Genomic DNA, 21,854 nt, shown 5'->3' on the forward strand with positions numbered 1-21,854 from the left:
GAAGCACACAATGTTGATCTCTTTTATGAGCTTTTCTTCATCTTCCGTTGCTCCTGGATGAGCGGTGGCCTGTCCAGCAGTCATCTGCACTGGTCATCGCTTTGGTGATGAGGGCATTCTTTTGGTGTCGGGGATTGGATGATGACAAAGTCAGAAATGGGCCAGTGATTTGATCATGGATGTCCCCAGGAAGTCTTGAACTTGCCCTTTTGTGAAACAATGTGTTAGTGATGACAAGCTGGTGTTCCCACGCATTTAGTGAGGGGAGAAGAGCGTTGGAGTTGCAATTCCCAACTCCTTTCTTTCCGATAGTTCCTTTCCAGAGTTGGCAAGTCCTTCCCAATGCTGGCATTGAAGTCCCCAAGGGAGATAATCATATCTTCTTCAGGAATGTTGGGGAGTATGGTGTACAGGGTGGAATAGAAGCCTTCTTTGGACACATCAAGGGTTGGGGCATAGGCACTCCTGACCATTGCCAGCTGGTTCTTGGCAAGTTGCAGACAGAGGGCCATGAGGTGCTCATTGATGTGGATAGGGAGCTCAAAGTCAGTTGTACGAGTTTGTTCTTGATGGCAAGTCCAATTCCATGCGTCATGGGCTGATTCTCAGGTTTTCCTCTCCAAGGAAGATGTATCACCCGCCATCTTCCCTCAGCTGCCCTTCGCCTGCTCTTCAGGTCTCTTGCAGGGCACGTGAGTGTCTCAATTCAAGGGCAACAAGGGCAGTTCCCTGTTCCGGGTTGTTTTGTTTTGCACATTATCCATGAGGGTTCATACATTCCAGGTTTCGAAATTGAGTTTCGACTTTGATTTTCTGACCACAGGTAATGATCCTGCTCGATGCGGTTTCTTAGCCTACCTGCCATCGAAGGTTTTGGGCCTAGCCATGGGCTGAACCTTTGAGCACCCCAAGTCACTGTCCCACCACACAACCACACCCCCCCCAGCCCATGACTCTCCTGCCCCTCTGAAAACTCTATTCCTCCCCGCCCCAAGTTACCCCAACTTGAAGAGTCACCTCTCTCTGCCCCCAGATTTCGTCAATACCAACTGGAAAGTTGCAACGAAGTAGGCTTTCATCGAGAAGTCTAGTATCGTCAGACCCCACAACCTGAGCGATCCTGAGGGAATAGTGGGGAGAGAGAGGGGGGCAAGAGTGGGGAGGAAAAAGAGTGGGATGTTGCTGCACTAGTTATAGTATATGAAGAAAAACATAAAACTGTTTTATAGTCTACCTTTTAAAGTTAACCGAGTTTTAGAATAGAAATTAAAAATATGGAGAACAAGTGCTATAATTGTTTTTGGTGTCAGATTGCTTAAGGTAAGTAATTTTGTTAATTGTTAACTTTTGAGTGTTGAGGTTTGATGACAATTGATAATGATTCAGTTTGATTGCAACTTGCGATATCAAATGATAGCTGATGATTGCGTTGGTGCACAAATGATGACAAACAATGACTAAATGATTGCCTTGAGTGCAATTGGTATCACAGACACACAAATGCAATGCTGTTGAATGCAAATGTTGTCAAAAGCTGTCAACATTTTCTGTTGCTGTGTTCTTTTGTATCTCAAAGTTGTCCTGATACTTTTGTGTGTGCTGTGCAATAATTGGGTAGGAGTTTAATTGTGGAAGATAGTGAATGGATAGATTAGACTATTATACTGAGGTTTAGTGCTGCATAAGGAGGAGCGACTTCGCTGAAAGATCGGAAGGAAGCTAGGGAGGTATAGTGGACCATATGAAGAATTCACAAAGAGGACCAACGAAAGGACTTAGAAAGGGGGAAAATAATAATAATAATGGAGCCTAACATTGCTCTCCCTTCAGTGACCAAACTGACCAAGTATCCTGGAACTGAAGGGTTTCACTAACTTTATCAAATCTGCTGTAAGTGCTTGCTAACCACCTATAGGAGTTGGCATTGCAGTGGTCTCTAGTATATATGGACTAAACATGCATAAAATACATTTGTATATTCAAAATTTGCTTTCATCCTTAATGTATAAAGAGAACAAATTTAATGTCCTGAGTTGCTTGGAAATGATATACACCTTACTCATTGTAATGCGTTACACGTGGGAGTGTAGCTGTTGTATCCAATTACTCTCGTAAGTAGTGAATGCTATTGATGGCATCACTCAGATCCCTGGCAACTGCAAAATGTTGCTGTAGAGACAAGGGGCAAGTTGTCCACCTCCTCTATCCATCATCGTTGTCCTGCAGCAAGGTGACAGTCACGATTCATTCTGTTCTGTGTTATGTTAGTTGCAACGAGACAACAAAATACTCACCAATTATGACGATATTGTGATGTGCATCCCAATATATATATATATATTTTTTAAAAAATAATTTTTATTGAGATTTTCAAAAAATATCAAAAACAGAAAATAACAACAAGAAAACAGTATCAACAACAACAAAAACAACCCCACAATAACCACCAAAACCACCCCCCCCCCCCCCCCCCCCCCCCCCGGGTGCTGCTGCTGTCGGCCTATTTTCCTACCGTTCTACCAGGAAGTCAAGGAAAGGCTGCCACCGCCCTAAAGAACCCCTGTACTGATCCTCTCAGGGCAAATTTAACCTTTTCCAATTTGATGAAGCCCGCCATATCATTGATCCAGGCCTCCACGCTTGGGGGCCTCGCATCCTTCCATTGAAGCAAAATCCTCCGCCGGGCTACTAGGGACGCAAAGGCCAGAACACCGGCCTCTTTCGCCTCCTGCACTCCCGGCTCCACTGCAACCCCAAAAACTGCGAGTCCCCAGCCCGGCTTGACTCTGGATCCTACCAACCTCGACACTGTCCTTGCTATCCCCTTCCAAATTTCCCCAGCCTTGGGCATGCCCAGAACATATGGGCATGGTTCGCTGGGCTCCCCGAGCACCTAGAACACCTGTCCTCGCCCCCAAAGAACCTACTCATCCTCGTCCCGGTCATGTGGGCCCTATGTAGCATCTTGAACTGTATGAGGCTAAGCCGCGCACAGAAAGAGGAGGAATTCACTCTTTCCAGGGCATCCGCCCACGTCCCCTCCTCAATCTCCTCACCCAGCTCCTCCTCCCATTTACCCTTCAGCTCCTCCACCGAGGCCTCATCCACCTCCTGCAGGACGTGGTACACGTCCAAAATCCTCCCCCCTCCAACCCACACCCCCGAGAGCACCTTGCCGCCTGGCAAATGCCCTAACCTGCATGTACCTGAACATGTTCCCCGGGGGAAGCCCAAACTTCCCCTCTAACTCACCCAGGCTCGCAAACCTCCCATCCACAAACAGGTCCTAATACCTACCCTGTGCCAGCCAAGAAACCCGCCATCAATGCTCTCTGGTACAAACCGGTGGTTCCCCCGTATCGGGGACTCCATCGAGCCCCCCCCACCTCCCCCCTATGCCGTCTCCATTGCCCCCAAAGTTTGAGGGTAGCAGCCACCACCGGGCTCGTGGTATACCTCGTTGGAGGGAGCGGCAACGGCACCGTTACCAGCGCCTCCAGGCTCGTGCCCACACAGGACGCCATCTCCATCCTCTTCCATGCTGCCCCCGCCCCGTCCATTACCCACTTACCCACCATCACTGCGTTGGCAGCCCAATAGTACCCTCAGAGGTTGGGCAACGCCAGCCCACCCCCCCCCCCCCCCCCCCCCCCCCCACCATCCCTGCCCTGCTCCAAAAACACCCTTCTCACCCTCGGAGTCCCATGCGCCCATACAAATCCCGTAATACTCCTGTTGACCCTTCTAAAAAAGGCCTTCGGGATAAGGATGGGGAGGCACTGGAACAGGAACAAAAGCCTCGGGAGCACCGTCATCCTGACGGACTGCACCCTGCGCACCAGCGACAGCGGTAACATATCCCACCTTTTAAACTCCTCCTCCATTTGCTCCACCAGCTGAGTGAGGTTCAGTTTGTGAAGGGCCCCCCAGCTCTTAGCCACCTGGACTCCCAGGTACCGAAAGCTCCTCCCTGCCCTTTTTAGTTGGAGCCTACCAATCCCCTCCTCTTGATCCCCCGGGTGCACGACGAACAGCTCACTCTTACCCAGGTTGAGCTTGTACCCAGAAAAGCCCCCAAATTCCCTAAGAATCTTCATCACCTCCGGCATTCCCCCCACTGGGTTCGCCACATATAGCAACAAGTCATCTGCGTATAATGACACTCGGTGGTCTTCCCCACCCCGCACCAGACCCCTCCAATTCCTCGACTCCCTCAACGCCATGGCCAGGGGCTCAATTGCCAACGCAAAGAGCAAAGGGGACAGGGGACACCCCTGTCTCGTCCCCCGGTACAACTGAAAGTACTCCGATCTCCTCCTATTCGTGGCTACACTCGCCATCGGGGCCTTATATAACAGCCTCACCCAACTGAAAAACCCCTCCCCGAACCCAAATATTTCCAGCACCTCCCACAAGTACCCCCACTCAACCCTATCAAAGGCCTTCTCCGCGTCTAATGCTAACACTATCTCCGCCTCCCCTTCTACCGCCGGCATCATTATAACATTCAGAAGCCTACGTATATTGGTGTTCAGCTGCCTTCCCTTCACAAGCCCCGTCTGGTCCTCATGAATGACCCCCGGCACACTGTCCTCTATCCTTGTGGCCAAGATCTTCGCCAACAGCTTGGCATCCACATTTAACAACGAGATCGGCCTATATGAGCCACACTGCTGGGGGTCCTTGTCCCGTTTAAGGATCAAGGAAATCAGCGCCCGTGACATAGTCGGGGGCAAAGCCCCCCTCCTCCCTTGCCTTGTTAAAGGTCCTAACCAACAGGGGGCCCAGCAGGTCTGCGTACATTTTGTAAAATTCGACCGGAAACCTATCCGGCCCCGGCGCCTTCCCCGACTGCATGCTGCCTATCCCTTTTGCCAGCACCTCCAGCTCAATCGGCGCCACCAGCCCCTCCGCCTGTCCCTCCTCCACCTTCGGAAATCTCAGCCTGTCCAAAAAGCACCCCATTCCCCCCTCCTCCACCAGGGGCTCGGACTGGTACAATTCCCCATAAAAGTCCCTGAAGACCCCATTAATGTCCACCCCCCTTCGCACCACATTGCCTCCCCTATCCGTCACTCCACCAATCTCCCTGGCTGCGTCTCGCTTATGGAGCTGATGCGCCAGCATCCTACTCGCCTTCTCCCCATATTCGTACACCGCTCCCTGTGCCTTCCTCCACTAAGCTTCCGCCTTTCTGGTGGTCAGCAAGTCGAACTTGGCCTGAAGGTTACGCCGCTCCCTCAGCAATCCCTCCTCCGGAGCCTCCGCGTATCTCCTGTCCACCCTCACCATCTACCCCACCAACCTCTCCCTCCCTCTTTGCTCTCCCCTCTCCCTATGGGCTCGGATGGAAATCAACTCCCCTCTGATCACCGCCTTCAATGCCTCCCAAATCGTCCCCACCCGGACCTCCCCATTATCATTGGCCTCTAAGTACCTCTTGATACACCCCCGAACCCGCCCGCCCACCTTCTCATCCGCCAGCAGTCCCACCTCCAGGCGCCAGAGCGGGCGCTGGTCCCTCTCCTCCCCCAGCTCAAGGTCTACCCAGTGCGGGGCATGATCCAAAATGACTATGGCCGAATACTCGGCATCCTCCACCCTCGAGATCAGCCCCCTACTCAGAACAAAAAAATCAATCCGGGAATAGAAAAATGAATACTCCCTGGCCTTCGGCCTCACGCGCCTCCAAGGATCCACCCCTCCCATCTGATCCATAAACCCCCTCAACACCTTAGACGCCGCGGGCCTCCTGCCCGTCCTGGACATGGATCGATCCAATGGGGGATCCAGAACCGTGTTAAAGTCCCCCCCCAGTATCAGGCCCCCCGTCTCTAGATCTGGAATGCGGCCCAACATGTGCCGCATAAAACCCACATCGTCCCAGTTTGGGGCATAGACATTCACCAGCTCCACCCGCTCCCCTTGCAACTTGCCGCTCACCATCACATACCTCCCTCCACTGTCAGCCACCACCTTTGACGCCTCAAACAACACTCTTTTTCCCACCAGAATCGCCACCCCCCCGATTTTTTGCATCCAGCCCCAAATGAAACACCTGACCAACCCAGCCCTTCCTCAGTCTAACCTGGTCCGCCACCATAACCCATCCCCTGCCTGCCCCAGGCCAGCGCCCCCCGCTCGGCCCATTCCCCACGGCGGCAAACCCCCCCCCCCCCGGCCCCCCCTGCAGACTCCAGCTCCTTCATGGCCATTTCAGCAGCAACCCGGTACCCCCCATCTCCCCCCCCCCCCCCCCCCCCCCCACCTCATTACTCCGTCCGTAGCACTCCCGTGAGCCAGCTAACTTCCGCTGGCCCCAGCAGCTCCCACCACACCTCCGACCACTCCCAATGTGGGGCTACTTCTCCTCCCCCAGACCCATCAGCAGACCCTCCTCCTCCCCTTCCCACTCTCGCGCGGGGAAAAAAGCCCGCGCTTCTTAGCTCCGACACCGCCCCTATCCACCCTCAGCGCATTAAAACAGAAGAAAAGCCCGCGCTTTCCCTCTGCCCGACCCCGCCCCCGCAAAAAAGACAGCACCCCACCCGCCCTAGAAACAACAACACACAACCAGGTTAAAACAGCATGAAACAGCAGAAAACGGAGACCCTTCCCACCAAACGTTAACACAGTTATTTACAATTCCCCGACTCTCAGTCAGAGTCCAACTTCTCGACCCGCACAAAGGCCCACGCCTCCTCCGGGGACTCAAAATAAAAGTGCCGGTCCTTGTAAGTGACCCACAGATGCGCCGGCTGTAACATGCCAAACTTCACACTCTTTCTGTGGAGCACCGCCTTCGTCCGGTTATACCCAGCCCTCCGCTTAGCCACCTTCGCACTCCAGTCCTGGTAGATCCGCACCACCGTGTTCTCCCACTTGCTGCTCCGCTCCTTCTTGACCCACCTAAGCACGCACTCTCGGTCAATGAACCGGTGGAACCGCACCAGCACCGCCCGTGGCGGCTTATTCGGCTTGGGCCTGCTGACCAGTATTCTGTGGGGCCCCTCCAGCTCCAGCGGCCCCTGGAAGGACCCAGCTCCCATCAGCGAGTTCAGCAAAACGACCACATAGGCCCCCAGGTCTGACCCCTCCAGCCCCTCCGTGAGGCCCAGGATCATCAAATATTTCCGCCTCGACCGGTTCTCCATCTCCTCGAACCGCTCCTGCCACTTCTTATGGAGCGCCTCATGCATCTCCACCTTTAGCACGAGGGCCGCGGCCTCATCTTCTCTTTCGGAGGCTTGTTGTCGGAGCTCCTGGATCTCCACCCCCTGGGCTGTCTGCGTCGCCAGCAGCTTGTCTGTATTCGCCTTCAGTGAGTCTAGCACCTCCATTTTTAGCTCCCGAAAACAGCGCTGGAGAGTCTCCTGCTGCACCTGCTCCCACTGCCTCCATTCCTCGAGGCCTCCGCCGGCTGCCATCTTGATTTTCTTCCCCCGCTTTTTCTTAGCCGCTGCCACCGCAATTTTACTGGCCCCACTCCTGGTCAAGACCATAGACCACTGGGGATCCGCTGCAGACACCTTCCCACGTCGGGAACCGTCGAGCAAGTACTGCTGGGGGCCCTTAAAAGAGCACAAAAGTCCGTTCCTGGCGGGAGCTGCCGAACGTGCGGCTTAGCTCCGCAAAGCCGCAAACGGAAGTCTCGTGCATCCCAATATAACCTAATAAATAACTTTTCACTTTCAAAACGCCATGCCTGTGTTCTGAAATTGCCCGCACGACAATTATCATTAGGAATTTCTTCAGGGCCTTTCAGAATCTATGTCCTCAACTTCGATGAAAGATTGTCGGAAAACAGGTTCACAGTCCAGGATTTCCTGGAGCAGAGCCTCTCATTGTGCCCTCCATCAGACCTCTGGAACATTGGAATTAGGAGCAAAAGTAGGCAATTCAACCCTCCGAGCTTACTCCACCATTCTATCAGGTCATGGGTGATCTCTTCCTGGTTTCAAATCCACCTCCCTACCTGTTTCCCATATTCCTTTAATACCTTTTTTAGAATGAGAAACATATCTATCTCTGACCTCACCCTTTAGCGCCAGTTATCCGAATCTGCGGCCCCTGAAAAACGGAGTACTCAGAGAGTACGCCGTGCAACCTCGCACCTACCTGGGGCCATTGTTGGAGGCCCGCTCTGCCATTCTCAGCCCCCTACCGGCCGTAGTCCGGACGGCGTGGATCTACTGTGGTCCTGCCGCTCGGGAAAATAGTGTTGGGGGCGGGCCGATCGGAGGGCAGGGGGGCTTTATACGCAATGTTTGTGAAGGCGGTCAAGGTCGGGCAGGCGGCTGATCGGGGGGTTTATTTTTAGTGTCCAGCTCCACGGTCTGAGTCTGCCATGGAGAACGGCGCGGCCACCGCCGTGCGCATGCGCGGCCTCCGACCCGGAAGTGCGGGGGCCCGTATCTGCAGCAAAAGCTGCTAGAATTATGCCGGGTCCCTGCTAGCCCACTGCAGGGCTGGGAATATGTGGCCCTTTCAGGCCAGTTTTTCTGGCGTGAAAGTCCATGGGCGGAATTCTCCGCTCCCGGGAAAAATCGGGAGGGCCGTCATGAACTCGGCCGAGTTTCACGACGGCCTCGGAGGCCGCTCCTCGCACCTATTCTCGGCGGGGCTAGGAGCTGCGCTCCGTAAATCTCGGCCGCGGTGGCGTCGCGCCGAGAATGACATGGCCGGCGCGCCTAATGACGTCAGCCGCGCATGCGCAGGTTGGCCGGCTCCAACCCGCGTATGCGCGGCTGACGTCACGACGCTGACAGCTCGAATCCGCGCATGCGCGGTGGCCATCTTTCCCCTCAGCCACCCCGCAAGACATGGCGGCTTGATCTTGCGGGGCGGCGGAGGGGAAATAGTGCGTCCAATTGAGATGCCGGCCCGACGATCGGTGGACACCGATCGCGGGCCTGTCCCCTCCCGAGCACAGTCGTGGTGCTCCTTCTCCACCAGGCCCCCTACAAGCCCCAAATGGGCATCTCCACACCCGTTTCACGACGGCAGCGACCAGGTGGTTGCCGCCGTCGTGAAACGGTTGCGAACGGCAGGCCACTCGGCCCATCCGGGTTGGAGAATCGCCGGTCGCCATGAAAAGCGGCGATTCTTCCGAACCGGGCCGGGGGGGGGTGGTGGTGGAGGAGTGTGTGAAATTTGTCGGGGCCCTCCTGCAATTCTCCCAAGCGGCGTGGGGAGCGGAGAATCGCGCCCAAAAGTTTTGACGAGAATGGAGAATCCAGCCCCTTGTTCAGTAATTTCTACTTTCTTCTGTGCATTCTATTTCATCCAAGGATGGGCTTCCACACAGCCAAACAGCCTGAAATGTTCAAACTAATCTACTGATAACAATGCTTCAAAAATAAAACTTGTTTATACAACAAGGATGGGAAGCAGGTACTGAGAGATTTCAGACACTGTTGAAGGAGACCCACATGTGTAGCTAAGAACAATGTGTGCGTAAATGATGACAGCACAATAAGAATGGCGCTTTAGACAGTTTAATGATGCAGTGGAACAAGATTGATTCACAAGGTTACTTCCTTCTATATGAGGGAATAAAAGATTTTGTTTCTTTCTTTGTTACACAATTACTTGAACATTATGTGCATTAAGAGCAATGTTAAGACTTGTTCTCAAACAATAAGTGAACTACTGTAGTTGGCATCATGTTGATATCAGATTTGAACTGTTTAACCCAGGTAGGACTAGGGATCCAATAGTCTATCGCCTAATAATAATAACCTTTATTGTCACAAGTAGGCTTACATTAACACTGAAGTTAATTTGAAAAGCCCCTAGTTGTCACATCCCAGCGCATGTTCGGGTACGCGGAGGGAGAATACAGAAGGTCCAAATTACCTAACAGCACGTCTTTCGGGGCTTGTGGGAGGAAACCGGAGCACCCGGAGGAAACCCACGCAAGCACAGGGAGAACGTGCAGACTCCATACAGACAATGACTCAAGCCGGGTATCGGACCTGGGATCCTGGAGCTGTGAAGCAACTGTGCTAACCACTGTGCTGCCAATTAACTCAAGGATTGAGAAAGAAGCAGAAGAATGAAGGAGAATGAAACTGGGTGCAAAAAAGTCAAATCAGGTTCAGAAAAAGAAAATAAGGGCTGATTTTTAACTGCCGCGTTGGGGAGGCAGGTTCGGGTGCAGATTGGAAAAGTGAAAATCCCTGAAAAGTGGAGACCTGACATGATCCTGCCCAATTCCATGTTTAACCCAGCAGTGGGCTGGAATCACCCATTTGACTCAGGACTTTAACCCTGAATTCTGCCTTTAACAGCCAGCACACTGATTTCCTGTGGATTAACATGGTTCAAAGCCATAGCAAAGAGTCTTCATTCTGTGAAATTGACAGGCTGGAAAGCCTTCAAAGAGTGAATAGCCGGAGCCCGGCCAGGGTGAGAGACTGGTGCTCACAGCATCTCTTTGGAAAGTGTCTTTCCACTGCTCGACTGATGATTTCCAACTTCCTGGGAGGCAGTCAGCCTGCCTTGGACTTCACCCACCCTATCTGCACTTCCCTGCAGCATGGAGGCAGTTTGTGCAGCTCCATCTTGGTTCACTGATGAGGAATACGAGGAGGATCAAAAGCAACATTAACAGCACCAGGAGCAAGAGCAGCAGTTGGTGCCTTTCCTCAACCACTGGATAGAATGGATGGACATAGAGATCTAGCTGGATGGAGGTGAAAATCCGCCACACAGGGTCTAAAAGCAAAAAGATCAGCTATCTCATATGCGCCTCAGGAGGCCCAGGCTCTCATGGCAGCTTGGCGCTGGTATCGACAGCCTTCTGGAACAAGACTTCTGTTGTCTCTAAAACCTCAGACACTTCGGCCAGTTTATTACTCAAATGTTTTATCCAGGTGTCTTTCTTTGTGAGATGAACATAGGACAAACACATGTATGATTCAACCAAATTTATTTATCAAACAGTAAAAACAGTACTAAATGATCCCAAGATTCTTAATACTACCCAAGCCGATGGACGCAGTCAAGCTGAAGATCTGATTCTCTGAGTCTTGATTCCTCAGGGTCTTCATCCACGAAGTTGGGTCTCACACGCTGCTTCCTTCTGGCTCCGATGGGCTGTCCAATCTTCTCTGCCCACTCTGTGAGTCTTTGCTGGGGAGGGTCCTGGTGGTTGATCTATATACCCCTCTTCTCGCCTTGTCAGAAAGTCTTCTGGCCCTCAGCCATAGATGTTTGGGGTGGGGGTTGCAATACCCAGTGGTGTTGCCAATTTCAAATCCGCGGGACACCAGGAACCCAACCCCAGAGGTCCATTCCTAGGTGTACTGTTTGCACATAATCTCTTTCTATATATATATTTTTTTTTAAAATAAATTTAGAGTACCCAATTATTTTTTCCAATTAAGGGGCAATTTAGAGTGGCCAATCTACCTATCCTGCACATTTTTGGGTTGTGGGGGTGAAACCCACGCAGACATGGGGAGAATGTGCAAACTCCACACGGACAGTGACCCAGGGCTGGGATTCGAACCCGGGTCCTCAGCGCCGTAGGCAGCAATGCTAACCACTGTGCCACCGTGCTGCCACCTCTATATATGACAGTGGTGGGAAAACTGGGGTGCCAGACTGTCTAACTTTATCTGGGCAACCTAAAACAATCAATCCGTATGAACAGGATTGATTATCCCTTGATGGGAGATTGACAGGGTAAGTCCAGACATGTCTTGGCAGTTTGTCTGTGTTCAGTGCATTCAAACTTTGTCAAGTTCAAATTCCCATCAGACCAGTCCTAGAGCTCACTGTGATTTGATGTAAAATGTCCATTTTCTTATTTAGAGTGCCCAATCTTATATCGGTTCCAATAATTCGGGCTGCTGTCCATTTTAACGCAGTCCCTTGTCTTGATCCAGTGAGTGCCTGTGAACTAGATCACACAACTCTAACCAAACTGTCGGATAGCAAGTATCAGAATCTTGGGCGAACAATCTTACTCCCTAACCCAATGTACATGCATTTTATAGAACCATAAATAAAGCACAAAATTAAACTGTTCATATACAAAATACAAAACTGTTCATATACAAAGTACAAATAAATACAAAGGCAAGAAATACATCAAACAACAAACACATAAACAAAAGAAAACTTTCAGGTAGAGTTCTTAATATGTCCCTTCTCAGTGCTGGACCACAGTTTCTACATCCAAGTGTCAGGTTAGTTCCTCCTTCCATTGGACAAGTTGTAGTGTGAGGATGGTTAAATAGACAGCCATGAGCAGAATGCTTATTACGGTCAGGTGTGACAGGAAGCTGACCCATGGGTGTATTTGGATTTTGGATGTTGGGGAGGGAGTGCCGTGGTGGTATTTTCACTTGACTACTAATTCAGAGACCCATGGTAATGCTCTGGGGTCCTGGGTTCTAATCCCCCCATGGCAGATGGTGAGATTTTAATTCAATAAAAATCTGAAATTAAATGTCTAATGATGACCATGAAACCATTTCCGATTGTCATAAAAACCCATCTGCTTCACTAATGTCCTTCAGGGAAGGAAATCTGTCGTCCTCACCTGGTCTGGCCTACATGTGACTCCAGAGCCATCAGCGATGGGTTGACTCTCAACTGCCCCCCTCTGAAATGGCCTAGCAAGCCACTCAGTTCAAGGGCAATTAGGGATGGGCAATAAATGGCCCAACCAGCAATGCCCACAGCCCAAGAACAAATTTTTTTTAAATTCCAGAAATCCTCCCACCAGGTAGTGACTCTAATCTCACTGATATTTATTTTGATTTCCCCCATTTGTTGCACTACTTTGATGAAGATCTTGTGTGCTGTGGCCAATTGCATCTGAATTTGGTGCAATTTCTGGGTAGAAGTATTATCTCAGTATCAATTTTTTTAAAAGTACTCCCCCCAGAGTCTGCCTGAGCTCCTCGCGAGCTTTCATCATCACTTTCTCTCTCCTGTGTATATCTACCAGCTCAATCAAACCTATCCTAGCGGGGATGTGTGGCCTGATACAGAAAGTGGTCATGGTGACGAAAATCAGTTAAAATTGGCAGACGCAAAGGGACACGTACAGTTGGAGGAGATGGATGAGGATAATGAGGCAGAGCGTCATTGTCGAAGACGTGGTGGGGATCTATTTAAATATGTCCAAGCATTGCCAAGGTTTGACGAGAAGGAGGTGGAAGCCTTTTTCATTTCATTTGAGTAGGTAGCTAAACAAATGCAATGGCCACAGGACATGTGGGTATTGCTGATTCAAACAAAGCTGGTAGGTAGGGCTGGTGAAGTGTTTGCATCACTACTGGAGGAGGTATCTGGAACGTATGAGGAGGTGAAGAAATCCATCTTAAGTGCATATGAGCTAGTGCCTGAAGCTTACAAAGGTTTAGAAATTTAAGGAAAGAATTTGGTCAAACATACATGGAGTTTGAAAGGCTCAAACAGAGTAATTTTGATAGGTGGATAAGGGCTTTGAAAATAGACCAAACGTATGGAGCTCTCAGATAATTATACTTTTGGAGGAGTTGAAAAATTCAATTCCTGATGTAGTGAGAACTCATGTGGAAGAACAGACAGTTAAAACCGTGAGATTAGCAGCAGAAATGGCAGATGATTATGAATTAGTTCATAAATGAAAGATTGGTTTCCGACATCAGTTTCAGCCAGTGAGGGATAGAAACTGGGGACATGAGAAATATTCAAGTGGTAAAGGTAAAGGTGATCTGATGGGAGATAAGGAGAGTGTACCTCAGATTAAAAAATAAATCCTGGAGGATGGAAAAGAAATGAAAAGTTTCAAATGCTTTCACTGTAATAAACTAGGCCATGTAATCAGTGTTGGTGGTTGAAGAAAAGCACTGGAAAGGCTGATGTGGTAAAACAGGATAAGACAGTGGGATTTGTTAGAGTGGTAAAGGAAAGCCCACGGGAAATGAAGAAGGTGCAAATGATTGCACAGCCTGTTCAAGAAGTAATTGTTAAGAAGGTGCCAGATGTCTTTAAATAATTTACTTGTGTGGGTAAAGTTTACTCATGTGTATCAGGAGGAGCAGGGAAAGAAGTCACAATTTTAAGAGATACAGCGGCTAGTCGATCTTTAATGGTAAGAGATGAGGAATTATGTAGTTTGGGAAGAATGTTGCCAGAAAAGGTGGTGATATGTGGAATTCAGGGTGAGAGGAGTAGTGTTCCATCATATAAGGTAAGGTTGGAAAGTCCAGTGAAGAGTGGTGAAGTGGTAGTAGGAGTAACAGAGAAACTATCTTGTCCAGGAATACAGTTTATTTTGGATAATGATATAGCTCGATCGCAGGTAGCAGTGATGCCTACTGTGGTTGATAAGCAGGTGAAGTGGCTAGACAACATTTGAAAGTTGCACAAAATGTGATGAAACGGGTAGCGGACAAGAAATCCAAAGTTCGTAGTTTTGTCAGTGGGGATAAAGTTTTAGTGTTGTTACCAGTGGTAGGTGAGCCTTTAAAAGCTAGGTTTTGTGGACCCTATCAGATTGAAAGGAAATTAAGTGAGGTGAATTATGTGGTAAAAACACCAGATAGAAGGAAGACTCACCAAGTGTGTCATGTGAATATGCTTAAAAGGTACTTTGAAAGGGAAGGAGAGAAAAAGGAAGTTTTAATGGTTCTAACTCAAAGTGATGAACAAAATCCAGATGACTGTGAATTTGACATACCTCAAATTAAATTGGAAAATGAGGATGTTCTTAAAAATTGGGATGAATTGTTAAGTTACATTCCAGAGGAAAAACAAACTGACCTTAAAGAGTTATTGATATCACATGGGCAAGTTTGTAGAGATAAATTGGGAAGTACTAAAATGGCTATACATGATGTATATGTGGGAAATGCTGTTCCGATCAAACAACATCCATAGACTTAACCCTTTAAAATTGGCACAGGTTAACAAAGAGATTGAGAGTATGCTTAAAAATGGCATAATTGAAGTGGGTTGCAGCCAATGGAGCTCACCCATAGTGATGGTACCTAAACCAGACGGTACCCAATGGTTGTGTGTGGACTATCGAAAGGTGAATGCAGTTACAAGAACGGACTCTTATCCTCTCCCACGTTTGAAGGATTGCATTGAGAAAGTGGAACAATCTGCTTTTATTTCCAACCTCCAGACATGGAAAGAACATTTTAAACATCGTATGGAGTTTTTCGATCGACTTCAGGGGGCGGGTTTGGTGACGAACCTAGCTGAAAGTGAATTTGGAGAAGCCCGAATCACTTTCCTTGAGGAGTTTCCGATACCCTCAAGACGAAGGGAAATAATACGATTTCTTAGCATGAGTGGATTTGATCAAACATTTGTGCAAAAGTTTTGTGGCGTGATTACTCCACTGATGGACTTGCTAAAGGAACGTCAAAAATTTAAATGGACAGGGAACTTTCAACAGGCATTTGACTGCCTGAAAGCTGTGATCACCAATGCTCCTGTATTGGAGAATTGCAAGGGGCTCTGTGGTCAGATTGAACTAAAGTATCTGATTCTGAAGAGAAATGCCGAGTAGAGGAATGGATGGACTGTGCAGAGACTTTCGTGTTCAAAGAGACTGTCAATCGATGTTTTCGGTTGGAGGAAGAAGAACGGGAAAGATGGACTTTATTATTATGCCGGTTTGCATGTGTTGTTTTTATTAAATGAAAACGTATATTTACTGTGTGCATTTCTTAGTGGATGGTGCAAAAGTGAAAAATGAAACCATCTTGAAGTTGATGGTTTATTTTTTTTTCTTGGGGGGAGGTGTCATGTGAGAGTGCCTTTAAGAAATGCATGTTTAAGCAATGTACCTTTAAGAAATGGAGCAGCTCATATTCCTGAAGTGATGTCAAAGGGTGGGGGAGCTGAGCTGAGCTCACTTCTGTTTTAGTTTCAGTTTTGAGGAAAAGAGCTTGGGTGTGGCTGTGTTTGCAGTTAGCTGGACCTGCTGTGATCTCTGCCATGAAAGACTATCTTTGAATCAATTGGGTGATTTAAACTCATAATAGTAATGTCTTTAACCTGATGTGTTTCTGTTTAAAGGTGTTAAGTCTCTTGGATGTTTAAAGGAACAACTAAAGGATTATTGAGTGTTGTATTATTTTCAGGGTTATCTTTGAAGTAAGGGGTGTTAAGTGATCCAATGTTTATTTAAAAGGTTAAGTTGAGTTCATGGAATAAACATTGTTTTGTGTTTAAAAACCCACGTGTTCATAATTGTAATACCACACCTGGAGAACAAGCCGTGTGCTTCAAAAGCAACAAGACATTAAAGGAGGAGGATGGTTGAACTCCATGATACATTTTGGGGTTCTGAAAATCCCTCACCCATAACAGGTGGCTTCAAGGCAAGTGGGGAGGTCTGCAGTGGCAGTTGGCCTCTGATCATTCCTAATTTTGTAGCATATATGTCCTCTGTCTATGATCTTACAGGGTCACCTCTGCACTTTCTTTGGGCTGTGGGCTAGGCATGCTAGCTCCATGCACCCATGGTTAGTGAATCCCCACCAGTCACTTGTGAGGGTCACCCTCAGGGAGCAGTAATCGGAGCATCCATTACCTTCCTGTACACCACCCCCCGGTTGTTGCACCCGATGTGATTGTCTTATTGCAGTGCACCCGTAGAATATCGTCCTCACACTCACCTGCGTTGGGTGGGGTAAGCCACACATATCCGAGATATACCAATCCAGTCCCTTTATCGCTGGGCAAAAGTCCTTCTGTGGTTCCAAGCCTTGCATCCATTCCAGGTGAGGAATCCCACATTGCACATGGCGAGTGTCTCTGGGATGGTGGAGGGCGTTGGAGACAGCTGTGATGGAAAGTCAGTGTCCCCCCTGGACTAGTGCTCCGGGGTGTCGTGGACTGGCGTTTGGGAGCTCACATCACTGTCCGGTGCCATCTCACCTCTGGACATGTCCTGGGGCTGTGGCTGGGGGCAGGGGACACCTTGTGGCCAGGTGATCCTGCAAGACACAAGACATGATGCATGCGGGTGGTGGCTGGTAGAATGGTGTCGGCTGTTGGGGTGGTATGGGGGAGGTGGGTGGTGATGTGGGGGTGGTAGGGTGCTGGGGTTGGGATGGTGCAATATGGTGGGGAGGTGTGGAGGTTGTGCCATACGTGCCATAGAGATAACGCAACTCTGCGGGGGCTCACTTGCTTCTGTTCAGCTCACTTGACTAGACAGCTCATTTGTGATGTAGAGCAAAGCCAGCAGCGTGAGTTCAATTCCTGTACAAGCTGAGGTTATTCATGAAGGCCCGCTTTCTCAGCCTTGCCCCTCGCCTGAGATGTGGTGATCATCAGGTTAAATCACTACCAGTCAGCTCTCCACCTCAAAGGGGAAAGCAGCCCACGGTCTTCTGGGACTACAGTGACCTTATCTTACTTTACCTTACTTGGTTCCCCGATGCTGAGCTCCGCCTCAACGATTGCCCTCTCCCAGGGCCCACCGACTAGGCCCAGTGCCCGCCGCTGCATGAGGGTGAGGGGCCGCAGGTCCAGTGGGCCCCAGTCTTCTCTTTCTTCCTGCTGCCGGGCGCCACCTTCTCCTGATGAGGGAGGGGTGAAACAGGAAATGCTCAGTGTTAGGCAGTCGGATGCGAGGGTGGAGGAGTGGGCAACTGGTGGCAGTATGAGTGCTGCTGGCATGTGGTGCAGGGTGGTGTGAAAGCAGACTGCCAGCGTGTGTGAATCAGTTGCCCTCCAGGTGGGTGGTGGGGGCCGGAGGTTGGTGCCAGTGGCAAGGGGCTGGCTACTCACCCTGGCTACCCAGAGAGGGTTATGCAACCTTTTCAGGCAGGCTAGCCGCCCCGGTGGCGCTCGCAGCATCTGCCACCCGCACAAAGGACTGGTGTAGGGCGGTGGGTGGCAGCCTCCTTATCACCCTGGGGATAAGGGTGTGCAGTCTCGCTCCGTGGCTCCCAGCGTCTGCGAACCGGGGTGCCGCTTTTCTTGCTGCCATCTTGTTGGCTGGAATGAGTGAGTGTGTGGGGAGTGGAGTGCTGATATTGGGCTGCAGCTTGTCAGCCTCCCGAGTGCCAATCCTGATCCCGGCGAATCAGACACTGTTTTTCAGTGGAATTGCTCCAGCTCCACGTGGCACCGGTGTTAGCCCATGAACAGATCTTTAATTGCTCCAGGACCGACGTTGCTTCCATGGTCGTAGAACACCACTGATTCGGTCCCGGTGTCAGCATTTAGTCTCTGAAACAGAGAATCCGGCCCCTAGTTTATGGACCAATTTACAGGTTGGATACCTGTACCCTCGTCCACCCACTTGAATCCTGGCAGGCACGTGTGGTTTCTGCCCTCTTAATTCAGGATCAGGCTGGATGATGGAGAATACAAGGTTGGTGGGCTTGAATTCAGAGCAGCTAGGTCATTTCTTATCGAAGAACATTCAGGGACACCACTGTTGTCTGTAAAAACTCAGACATTTCAACCAGTTTACTCAAACATTTTACCTATTTGTCTTTCTTTGCGAGATTAATAAATGAATAAATGCTGTGTGATTGACTGGGCAGGTCCAGACATGTCCTGGCAGCTTGTCTGTGTTCAATGTATTCAAACTTCGACAAGTTCAAATCCCCATCAGGCCAATCCTGGAGATGATTGTGATCTGATTGAAAGTGTCGACTTTTAATTTAGAGTGTCCAATTTTATATTGGGGCCCAAAATTTGGGCCGTTGTCCATTTTACCACACCTCCTCCACAATGGATCAGATTGGCAGACATTGGCAGTGGCCATCAAGGTGGCTATCAATGGAGGGGTACTCTCCTGTACCACCCCAGGTCTCTGCCTCTCTGGAGTTCTGCCCTCTCCTCTACTAAGTGAGGCAACTGTGAATGTGAGAAGGGGACTGAGGAGAGAAGGACAATACTTGTGAGGGGTAACTGTGAGTTGTGGGTGTGAGATAGCACAAAGGTGAGGGTGACTGTCCGTGTTGAGATGGGGATGGAAGAAGGACCCTAGAGAGAGAGAGAAATGAGTAGCATTCCAGAGTCCAAGGAGTGCTGTGTAGGAGAAGACTGGGAAAGATAGATCCTTGGGGCACACCAGAGGTAAAAGTGTGGGAATGGGGAGATAAGCCACCGCAATTGTTTCTCTGGCTGCAAATAGATAGATAAGTATTGAATCAGGCAAGAGTCGCGCCATCCAGCTGGTCAAAGGTAGAGCATCATTGGAGGAAAACGATGTGGTCAACTGTGTCAAGTATTGCAGATTGGGCTAGAAGGATGTAGAGGAAATGTTTACCGTTGCGATAGCCACAGAGAATATAATTTGTAACTTTGATAAGACCACTTTCATTTCTGTGATGGGGCAAATCCTGATTGAAGGTCAACATGGAATTCCAGGAAAGATGGGCATGTTCAACATTAATAACAGTATGCACATCAAACTTGCCATTATTTTGAAAAGATATTGTAGATTTGTCTATATAGATGACTAAGTCGATCAAACGAGGTCCTAAACAGACATTCCATCTGATCTCTAAAATAGATCTCATGACACTATTTCAAAAAAGGACAATGGAGATCCCCACTCCCCATATCTATCCCACAACCCGTATCATTAAGCAGGTGATTTGGTCCTGCATCTCAGTGCTGTTTGTGGGAGCTTGCTGTGTAAAAATGGACTGCCTTGTCTCCTGTGCTACAACAGTGATTGCATTTCAAGAGTACTTCAATTTTTGTGAAGTGCTTTGGGACATTGTGAATGATACTCCATAAATGAGAATCCTTGCATATAAATGGATCCAAATAATAAAAGCTTATATTGCGTGCAGGCGTCTACACAGAGTTGTTCGTGCAAAAATGACATTTCAGCTGCTCGATTGACAATCTTAAGCACGCAAAACATGCATAAATCATGAATAATTATGCTCTACTTGAATCAGTATCACACATTTATGCATTGTGCACAGATAAGGAATTCAATGTAGTGGAAATGAACTAGAACTGATTGGATATTGTCCATTTAATTCTCTAGAATGGGGTGAATGAAATGTGACAGGGTGGTTAGCAGTTATAAATAATGCTGAATGAGAAAGAGTTTACAGTGGTGCTCAAACAATGTAAGACCTTGGCACAATCGCACTTCTTGTCCATCCCTAGTTACTCTGATATGTTTTAATTTACGATTTAGCGGTTTCCTTGGCCACACAGAAAAACACGGTAGCACAGTGGCTAGCACAGTTGCTTCACAGCTCCAGGGTCCCAGGTTAGATTCCTGGCTTGGGTCACTGTCTGTGCGGAGTCTGCATGTTCTCCCCGTGTTTGTGTGGGTTTCCTCCGGGTTGTTAAACATGGGTTGCATGGGTAGGATTGTGTGCAGATCGGGATTACGTGGGAAAATATTCCTCAGGAATCTGGCTCCAACCCACTTAATTCCAGCTTTGGGCAGATTGGCATTCCAAATGTGTTCATGGGCTGGAACCCTTCGATTTAAACACCTTTGCAGGAAGAGGATTACTTCCTCCCAGATCCCGAAACCCTACTACTATCAGTCACTACACACACCCCTCCCCACCCCAACCCACAAACAAAACCCCGCCACCACTGTTTGAACGTCTGATGGAGGCATGGATCACATCTTCATCCCAGATCATCCTTCAGGAGCAGACTGCACCCTTCCCCCATCTCTCAGGATCAGAAGGTGCACCTATCTGGTCCTGGGATCAGAGTGCTCCCTGCCTGGCGAGAAGGCAAGTCTGTCAATCAGGATGTGGAACATGCCAGGGTCAAAAGTTGCACGTTGGGGAGTTAAAACTCCACACCAATTCGAGAAATCCAGAATTCTGGATTTCCTGTGCATTACCAGGAAAGGTGTAGGAGTGAAGGAGTTTAGGGAGAGAATGTGCGGCAAAGGAGCCAGAGTTGAGGCAATGCAAAATTCTGGGTTGGTAATAATAATAATAATCTTGATTGTCACAAGTAGGCTGCGAAAATACTGTAAAAGAATGTAGAGCTGGAGGAGGATAGGAAGATAGTGAGTGGTGAGGTTGTGAAGGGATTGAAACATGAGGATGAGAATTTCAGTTTGGAGCTGTTAACCGACCCGAAACTGCTTGAGGTCAACAAGGGTGTGAGGTGCATGAGATTTGCATTAGGATAGGATTTGGGCAGCAGAATGACAGAATGAGATGAAGTTTACAAGGCAAGAGGAGTGGGATAATCGATCTGGAGATGATAAAGATGTGGATGACGGTTTCAACACTGGTGTGGAGATGAGTGATGCTCAGCCAGAGGAAGTAGATGGAGGGCAGGGTATATATGGGATGAGGAGCTGAAAATTGACTGTGTATCTGGTATTGCAGGAATTTCTGTCTTCGAGTATTCTTGCCCTGTCCGGACTCTTAACTGTCATTTACCTTACAGATGTTCTGCCCTTTAGCGTGACACTGAGAGAATCCCCCAGAAACGGCAGACACCTCAGAGTAATAATGTGCCTGTGGTTCTTCTAGTTGTTCCGCAGATTTCCACCAGAGTTGTGAGGTGTGTTAGACAGAAATCTTGTGGAATTTTGGGCCCAAAACATCCTTCAAAGTTGACACTGATGCAGATCTTATATCTGCTGCAGCACAAGCCTAACCTCCAGGCAATACTAAGGGGCAATACGAGAGAGACCATTCCCTCCAAAATAATCTAGTCCATTCCTCCACCATGCCCAGCACCTCTAACATCACCCATGGCACCTTCCCATGCAATCGCAGAAGGTGTAACACCTGCCCCTTTACCTCTTCCCTGCTTAACATCCCAGGCCCAAAACACTCATTCTAGGTTAAGCAGCGTTTCACTTGCATCTCTTTCAAATTGGTCTATTGCATTCACTGCTCCCAATGTGGTCTCCTCTATAT

This window comes from Scyliorhinus canicula, chromosome 9 (assembly GCF_902713615.1).
Source record: "Scyliorhinus canicula chromosome 9, sScyCan1.1, whole genome shotgun sequence".
Taxonomy (NCBI): domain Eukaryota; kingdom Metazoa; phylum Chordata; class Chondrichthyes; order Carcharhiniformes; family Scyliorhinidae; genus Scyliorhinus; species Scyliorhinus canicula.